The sequence below is a fragment of the Pleurodeles waltl genome, chromosome 4_1 (genome assembly GCF_031143425.1).
Source record: "Pleurodeles waltl isolate 20211129_DDA chromosome 4_1, aPleWal1.hap1.20221129, whole genome shotgun sequence".
NCBI lineage: Eukaryota > Metazoa > Chordata > Amphibia > Caudata > Salamandridae > Pleurodeles > Pleurodeles waltl.
In genome coordinates this window covers 775,369,382-775,378,563 of record NC_090442.1, presented here as the reverse complement: position 1 = coordinate 775,378,563, position 9,182 = coordinate 775,369,382, and positions in this window count along the sequence as shown.

The following is a 9,182-nucleotide window of genomic DNA, read 5'->3' as shown; positions in this document are numbered from 1 at the left end:
AATAATTGTACTAGTAGATACCTACGCCTTTTTCTGCCAAAACTTTCACCATATTTCACGAACAGTGACCCTCCACTTCACATTTGGCTCCATCATCACCATTACCCACTGCTCCTTTGGCAGGGCATGAAATGACAACCTTGGATTGTCCTCAGCACTTTAGTGTTTCACCAGGTTGATGTGGTATGCTATTGCTTGTCTTTGTACGGTGAGATTGAAAAACAGAGTCCAGGCCTTAAGCGCTAAAAGGGGCTATCAGACAGCTTGGAAATGCTGGTTATGCTGTTATTTGAAATAGGGTCTGGAGCTCCTTCCAGCTTCTAAAGCTAGCATTTTCTATTTCCATTGTAAGCATTTCCACAAAGGTTTACACAATTGTGCTAGAGATTCCCTATGTCTGCCAGCAATGCACCAGATGAGGGTTTAGCAGACTAGACAAGGCTCCTTTGGTCTGCCGGGGCTTTCACAGAATACATCTTTGGTGACCGCAGAGAGTAAACATACTTGTCTGTAGGATGTAAGAATGGCTAGGAGGTGCAAACCATTTGTTAGTTCTCCGACAGAAGAGTCTCAGGCATTTCGACCTTTGATAGCTGATTTACAGAATTAAGTTTCACTAACTGCACTTTGTTTCCAGCCTTTCAAGACAACTCTGCACACGCTTAATAAAACGCGAGGACTGACGTCATGGGTGCTTTTCAGACACAGCTTTTTGGTTTCACTTGGTAGTATTTATACCAGGTTTCAGAAATAGTCTGCTTGGTGGTCAGTGACCTTCACAGCTCTCACAGTGGAAGGTGGTTTACAAAGCATCTTCATGTCAGTTGATTGGTTTTGTGCCAAATGGATTGCATAAGGTCTACATCACAATATCTGGTATACTCGGCTATATCGTAATATTAAAAGTGCCAAGCGTTTGTTATGTGCAACCTTTATACAGGATAATACAAAACTTCACATAATTCACAAAGTACTTAGCTTGACATTTATTCTTGTTTAAAGCTACCAAAATGGATCTGTAGAGCTAAACTCGGCACAAAACAGTGTGCCTTTCCCTCACTCTGCAATCAAAACTTCTGAAGAATTTAAACTTGCGGGGAAAGAATCGGCAAACATTTCTGAGTAATTGTGTAATACACATTCAAGTGCCCCAAATCGTATTCCCAGTTGTGTTGGGTTTGGCAGTGTTCTATGAGCGTAAAATCTATCGTACTGTGCTGCTTAAAAAAAACTTTGCGGGGTCAAATTAAAACAGAAAGGCTTTGGAACCTTTCCTAAGGACTCATATTAGCAAATTTTCAAAATGCGATGAAAAAAAGCTTTGTGCACTCCTAATCATGACTAGGATCTTTGAGCCCAGGAAACACTGGAGGGTGGTACGATTGACCTCGAGGACAATAAGACCAGATGAATCGGGTCCTATAAGAGACCACACTTAGCAGGCTAGTACTCAGTTACAGAGGGGGAGCATAAGGACCATTGCTCCTTAACTTTGGTTTTCTCAGAGGGCAAAACACTGCGATCACACAGGGGGGCTGCAGCCAACAAGAAACCAGAACTGAAATGGGAGAAGTAAATGCAAAGTTAAGTGAGGGTTCATGTTTTGCCTATTCTCATGTAAGTTAGGTTGGTGAGTGGATTCAAACCATGGGGACATCTCAACCTCTCTCCCTCTCCCTCTCCTACCTCTCACCTCCCACCCCCTTAAATACCACTTTTTACTGGGCAAAGAACCTGTGACAGTATTGGAGATAACCTTCATTGTGATACAGTAACTGACCGCAGACACCTCTGTGATGGACCTAAGTTACGCACATCAGCATCAGAGAAATACCTGTGTCTGGCAACAGGCGATTCGAGAGGCAATGCCACAATTTACAGCGTGAGAATAAATATTGTGAATTGACGATCTGGCTACCTAAATGTGAGCCAAGGCTCAAACTGTTGCTTTACCACTTTTTTACTCTTTTCTGTCACAGTCCCAACATTAAGGAGGGGCTAGGCATTTTGGGGGAATATGACTCTCTCCTTGCCAAGAGAGCAGAGGTACCTGACTGTTCATCCGGGAGTCCCACATGTCTCTCTTCCTGTGGCAGACTCTGGCTAACACAGCTCTGTACTTAACTATGGATATGTTTTTGTTGTTTAGGTATTTGGTTGTGCAATCACTGAAGCCACTACCCACTTACCTTTTCACTCTGAAAAATGGGATCACCCTTGTAAAGCTGTTAGTTTCACTTAACAATATTAACTTCTGTGTGGGGAATATATGGAAGGTGCATTTATTTCAATAACATGGGTGAGTGTGAGGTCTTTGTGCATGTCTTTTAAAGTGCACAATGAAGTACATTTTGACTCCAGATGTGTGTCAACTTAGAATGGTAGAGAGCTTTTTGGCCTCTGCTGTCAGTTTCCACGACTGTCAACAGTGTCCGATTCAATGACTAGATTGTTCGTGTAACCGATCGTCTGAAGAAATATCTATAGTTGTATGGCACACACTTGAATCAGATGCCCACTAAACCTCTGGTAAAAGAGCAGAACAACCGTGACAGGGAAGTTATGGTATGGAGGGAAAGCAGTTTTCTACAAAAGCTATGAAAAAGACAAAACTGATTTAGCACGAACATAGAATGCCCATGTAAGGATAGCCAGACCCCAACATATGGCAACAAAAGTGTTCACTTTCCAGCACCCTCTATCCCCCACCACGACTTTTCTCCGTTCTGATCATCTGGCTGATTGTTTTGTAAATAAGATGGAGGAGATCACAACTAGATTGGAAAGGGAGCAATGCCAAGTGGAATAGCTGGGTTGTATTTTTCTCCTCTATTTCATGATTAAAAAATGTCTTCTATAATTTGGATCTGGCTCACTTCTCAATCAGAATTCACTCTCCCAGTTCTTGATGGGAGCTACCATAGCTGTGCCTATGTAATCCCGAACATGTCGCTAACCACTGTTTTGGAATCCCTGTTAATGAAGAGTGCAAGCCACCCCATTACTAAAATAAAACAAATCCCTACTTCATCTCTAGCATCCTGTTTTTTACTGGTCAAAGCTGCAAAGATAGCATAAACAGAACAGCAGGTGATGCAAAATCTTGAATGGTTTAGTTGCAGCTCGAGTAAGCCTCCGCTGTGGTCATCGGATAGAGCTAGTGATGGAAGGAGCCTTGATTATATCAGGGGCATTTTGGACAACAGCACTGCTGCCCTTACTTTATTGGATCCCCAAGTCACTCTTAAGGCTGTCTTTAGGCTGGAAGAGGTTGGAATCATTCTTAGGGCCATAAACGGAAGCCAGTGCCCTTCCACCATAGAACTCTCAGCTCCAGACCTCCACATGTGGCGTTTCAGAGGATCCAGCTTTCAACCCTACCTCAGTTAAGATTCAAGTATCCCTATTGCTAGGCTAATCAGATCTTCCCAGAATTCACAGTGGGGCAGATCCTTTAACGATATACAATGGAATAAAGGGCCACTGGCATTTAGGTCTCAACAGAATTAATAAAGTTCCGGCTAACACTGAAGATGTACATTTTCACCAGATAGTAGGTGACTGATGTTTGCTTCAGGTTTGTACAAGCACCAGGAAACGCATCTTGGGTAGCAGGTCCCAGAAGCATCACTGAGTCAATAGCCAGCCTGTCCAAGTTAAAGACCACACTTAGAAACTGCCTAACACAACTTTGAGAAAATATGATGTGGAAATAATGTCATGTTTAACCAGAACCTCAGTAACCAGACTTGAACCGAAAAGTACTCACACAGGCTTCAAAGTGGCCATTTAAAAGCATCCATAATCTGAATCTTCAAGTACGAGTAAACCTATTTGAAAGCAAGATGCGTTTGCAGGAAAGTACATGAAACAATTCTGATTTTGCACCATTTTACTATCGCTTATAAATCGAATCCCGTCAGCACTCTGGAACCACTGAAGCCTGTTAAGAGTAGTTTAACTGTTGCCTCGTCAGCTGAATTATGGAATATTATGCCCTCTGACAGCAAGAAGGCACTGAGGGGCTGCACACAGATATTAAATAAAGGTGGTGTATGACAAGACTGCCTGCACCACACAGACACCCTGTAGGAGACCGGAGGAGAAACAATTGATACATGGACATGCATCTCAAGGGACTAGATAGAAAAGATGCAAACCACTAACATGAAGAAAGTAACAAACCTGCTACTTCACAATGGTCCATGGAGTATGAAGCCACAGAAAGGGTCAAAAGTATCAGTAAGACAATGTTATGCTAATCTAATACCTCTAGCAATTAGCTCTGTGCTGCCCCCTAGAACTGTCTTGCTACATCTAGCATCATCTACACCACCACCACCAACAGAAGGCAACTGAAGGCCTTAATTAAAGAGATATTCAGATGGCGAATGAACACATTATTTACATTCACTATGGATCGTTCTAGTGGATACTTCAAAAATCTTAACTTTTCTTACCTCTTGAACCCCCTGCAAGTGCGAGACTAGATCCAGAAACTTTGTAACAGCTCTCCTGCACTGGTAGATGGTGCCATTGCTCAGTTGCAGCTTAGGATACCACACCAGAAATGCTACTGAGTCGAATCAAGAGTCACCACAGAGTGCAGAAGTCAGTTCCATGTCCTCTTTTCCACACCCACTGCAGCAGAGATAAAATTGAGACTAGATGGACCAACAGCTAAAATGCTCCAGAGTAACTTGGGATCTTATTATGAACAGGCACATAATCACTCCTCATGATATTAGTAAGGAATCTTCGGCAGGTAGACAAGAAAAAGTTCAACCATGAGATTGTTACCGAAGGTCAGTAACTTGCTCTTCTGGTTATTTCTAGAAGCAAATTCCTCACTTTTCAAATCAATACCCATGCAATATCTCCAAAACGGGAGATATAAGGAGATGGTGAACACATGAAGCCTTGCAGCACCAATATGGCAAACTAGCCATCTCTCTAGACCTTAGAGTTGAGGCACTAATAACTGGTGAAGGTATGAATGCATGCCTTTGTCCCGGCTGGCCAGTAGGAAGGATCTGAACACCGCTGGAGAGTGACGAAGCAGCCTTTGGCCTTGTGTAATTGGACCAAGAGCACACAGAAGGTTCCTTCTTGTCAAAAGCATAGCAGATACTAATGCAAAGCATATTCTAGCAAGGAACTGTCACTTCTGTGATGCCTTGTCATTCCTTTGAGTCATCATACCTATGAAAAGCTTCCCACCAGCTAACACATTGAGCCAATGTAATAGCAATTAGGAAAACAGTCTTCAAAGGGAGCAACCTGCGAGAACACCTGTGTAAAGGCTTAAATAGTGAACCCATCAAAGCACAAAGTTAAGGTCTCACTGAAACAAAAGGGGACAACGGCTGATCCAGTAAACCAAGAAAAGTTGAAACGGCCGACAAGTAGCCCTCAGCAGGGACCACTGCAAAAATCTGTCAGGCCAAGGAAGGCGAGAAACGTAACATATCAGATAGTCGTGCCTGGAGCAGTCAACTTCTGCCTCACAGCAATGGGACCAATGACAAGAATAAACAGCTTTTGTGGATGGTGATGAGCTGATAAAGTCATGCTAGCAGGCAGATCAAAAGAACTCCGATTTTCCAGCTCAACCTCTATACTTGGAGGGGGATGCTTTTGAGGTTTGGGTGCAGAATCTGTCACGTATGTTGTAAGAGATCTACCTTGAGCAGAAGAGTAGGACAGAGGCAGAAGATTCGAGTACCAATCAATCAGTATTTGTAAAGGGCGGATACTCAACTGTGAGGGTCTCAAGGTGCTACTACATCCTCCATGGCCAGTCCAGTAAAATCAATATCACCTGCACTCGTTCCTGGTGCAGTTTCCTCAGAATCTGGGAAGAAAAATGCAGGAGATAGAAATCCCTCCACAGATAAAACCATCCAACAGGGATCCTTGTAGGGGAAACTGCGGGGCACGGAACTGTTGGCAGTGTTTGTTCTTGCGACTGGCAAACTGGCCCACTGGAAGAGACACCTTAGGGGCAAAGATCAATTGGACGTCTTCCGTCAAAGACCAGACTTGTGGTTGGCAAGATGGGTCAGCCAGTCAGCCCACACAGAGACATTGCAGATCATTCACGACCAGAAGACATCATCAGCGTGGACTGACCACTATAAGCTTAGAGCCTCCAGAAACAATGGGCATCAAATCACACCACTGTGCCTGTGGTCATATTGTCCATCAGCATCTCAACTGACCACCAGCAGATGAAGGAAAGCATAGGCTTGAAATCTAGGCAGATAATCCAAAGCTCAAGCAGGTTGATATGATACTGCTCCAAAGGGAACTAAAGGCCTCCGATCAACAGGACCTTAACATGAACACCACCATCAAGGGAAGTGATGATGGCCATGCTAGGGAGAAGACAGAAGGACTTCCTGCACATCAGGTGGTCCAAATTAATCACCACCTCAGGTCTCGTGATGACTCCATGGAAATTTGAATGCTGTCTTTGATGACTCCCCCTCCCTCAGGCAAACTGGAATAGGAACCACTAAGTCAGGTGCCACCGGGTGCGAGAAACCAAGAAAATGCAGGAGCCAAGTAGGACCAAAGGTGCAGAATTGCCGAGGGTGGAAGAAGAGCATCCTCCAGAAACATCAGGATCATAGCTTCAAGGTTCTGAACCAACTGAAGAGGCAGGAGGTCCTTGAGGGAGAAAGTGCCTAGTTCCGGTTAATGAAAAGGAGAAATTGGGAAGGCTGGAAGTGGGACTGACCATGTAGCGTTAAGTGGTTCGACACTATATGCGGCAAGCTCAGCTTCAGCAGTCAGCAGTAAAGGTACAGGAACACAGGCCCCAACCTGCAAACGTATGCCACACCACCGCTTTCAACTTTGTGAACAAACTTGGTATCAATGTTAGTCTGAATGACAGAACAGCAAATAGGTAGTATATTAAGCCCACCACAAAACGCATTAACTTCCTGTAAGATTACAGGATTAGAAAAACAGGTCCACCAAATTCAGTTGCCTAACTCCACGAATAGCAGACCCTGCGCCAGCGGCACCTTTTAAACTTCTGAAGAAAAAGTTCAGAACATGAAAGTCCAGAAAGGTAAGGAGGTCACTGTCTTTCTTTGAAGTAAGACAATACAGAGAGTGGCTTTAAGCACCAACTCTACAGCAACTTTGCTCAACAGCATAAGGATCTCCTATTGTGAGAAGAGAGCATGTTTTCAGAGGTGGCTAAGGGATTGGTATAAATAGAGGGTGTGATTCCTGGGAGCTAAGGGTGTATCCCTGTTTAAGAAATCTGGGGGACTTAATGGTCTGTTAAAATGGACTGCCAGTAAGTGACGATCCTTCAAAGATGAGTGAAAGCGACTGAGCTGGGGGCGCCAAGGAAGAGGAGAAGGAATATTGCTGATGTAGTCCCTTATGGACATATTGTTTGGGGTCAAGGACAACACATTTCAAGTTCATTTTGCCTCTGGGACAAGTAGGCCCAACCCCCTGCAGAAAACCCTTTGGTTGCTAATTTACAGGAAAGAGAACTGTCTGCAGTTGAGGTAATATTTGTGTCCATATGTTACCTTGAGCTTGTATTTATGGTTCATTAATGCAAAGCCTTTATTACCAGGGTGAGCACTCTAAAAGTTGCTAGGTCACTATTGACAGTGGTTACAGTAAAAAAAAAAAAAAAAAAAGTGTACACACGTTTGAAAGGTTGAACAATATGAGGCTATGATGGATATATGCTCCCTGAATGTGCTCTGATTAGATGCAAATGTTTGCAGAAGCTTGTAAGCAAGACTGATGATTCTTTGCTTAAAATGTACAGAAAAAATCCAAGTAGGAGAAAAATGTTTTGCTGAATTACTGTGAAATGTTAGGTACTATTTCTTTGATGGGTCATTTAGTAAAATGTGTTGATGCATGCTAGTATTTCCACGAAATAGTAATAATGGGAAATCAATGTAACCATTTTCAACAAGATTATGGGAATCATGAAAATAAACAAACACTGGCAAAGCCAACTGAGCCAACATTGGTTGTCAGCCTTTTGGTTTTGTCAATGCGTGTCTTGTTTTGACATGGCTTTTATAACACTTTATTGTTGGTGGAGCTGCCAGGCCCTCACCATTGTAACAAACATTGACAAAAAAAAAAGTTTTTGGGTCTCAAAAAGCACACATTGCCACAGTAGTTCCTGGCACTGAACAAAACTACTTTGTGTGCCAATATCCTTCTTGTGGAAGAACAGAATGCTATCACTCACAGTAAAGCCAGCCAATAGGTAGACAGACTGAAGAGTAGAATATTTATAAAGTCAAAATGTCTTGGTTAGTGCTAGACCTAATCAGAAAAGTCACAAAAGTGCACCCATGTGTATGCCTTTGAATTAAAGGCTTTCATGAATTCACAAGAATTTACAAAAGTAGACCAGGAAATCATACTCCTAGAACATATCTGTGTATTTTAGCATGAGGAAGTATGCATGTGTAGACTTGCTCACGTGAAAATCTATTGAGCATTTACAAGTCCATTTTCCCTTCAACCACTTTTTCCCAATCCTGGAAGAACTTCTACTTTTGCCTTTGTCAGGAGTAAATTTCCAACCTTTCTCAGCATGGCAAAAGATTAGAGAAGAGCTAGTGAAAATCCTTAAAACATGCAAGTTAGTAGGCTTCCACAGACTCAAAGGCATTTCAGCCCTGCAAATATTACTTATTGCTTCCTCCAGGCCCAGTATGAAGATCTGCAGAAAGGTGGCAAAATAAGGAAATTGCTACAGTAGGCCTTAAAATTGCTAGTATTAAAGCCCTACTTTAGTATTAGCCCTAGCATAAGCAGAGAGGCTATTATCAGAGCTCTTACATAATGAGACTGCTGCCATAATTTGTCGCCGCTCTACAAGGAACCAAAGGGACACGTCGATTGTTTGGATAGGACAAGTAGATTTCAGAAGCAACCTGTCCTATGGACAAGTAGATATTTTATTAAATTCCACACATCTGACTACTGTTGAAAAAACTCCCTGGGCTGCAGCACAGGCTGAAAAGGCTGGAATCTTCAAATCGGCATGCCCCAGGAGCAACTCCCACCACTTGTTTGACTCCATAAGGAACATCACAACATACTTAAGCATCCAAAGAGCTCCTCCTGATTAGGGCAGGAGTTGTAGCCCACACAGTGACTCACTGTTACTGTGTGAG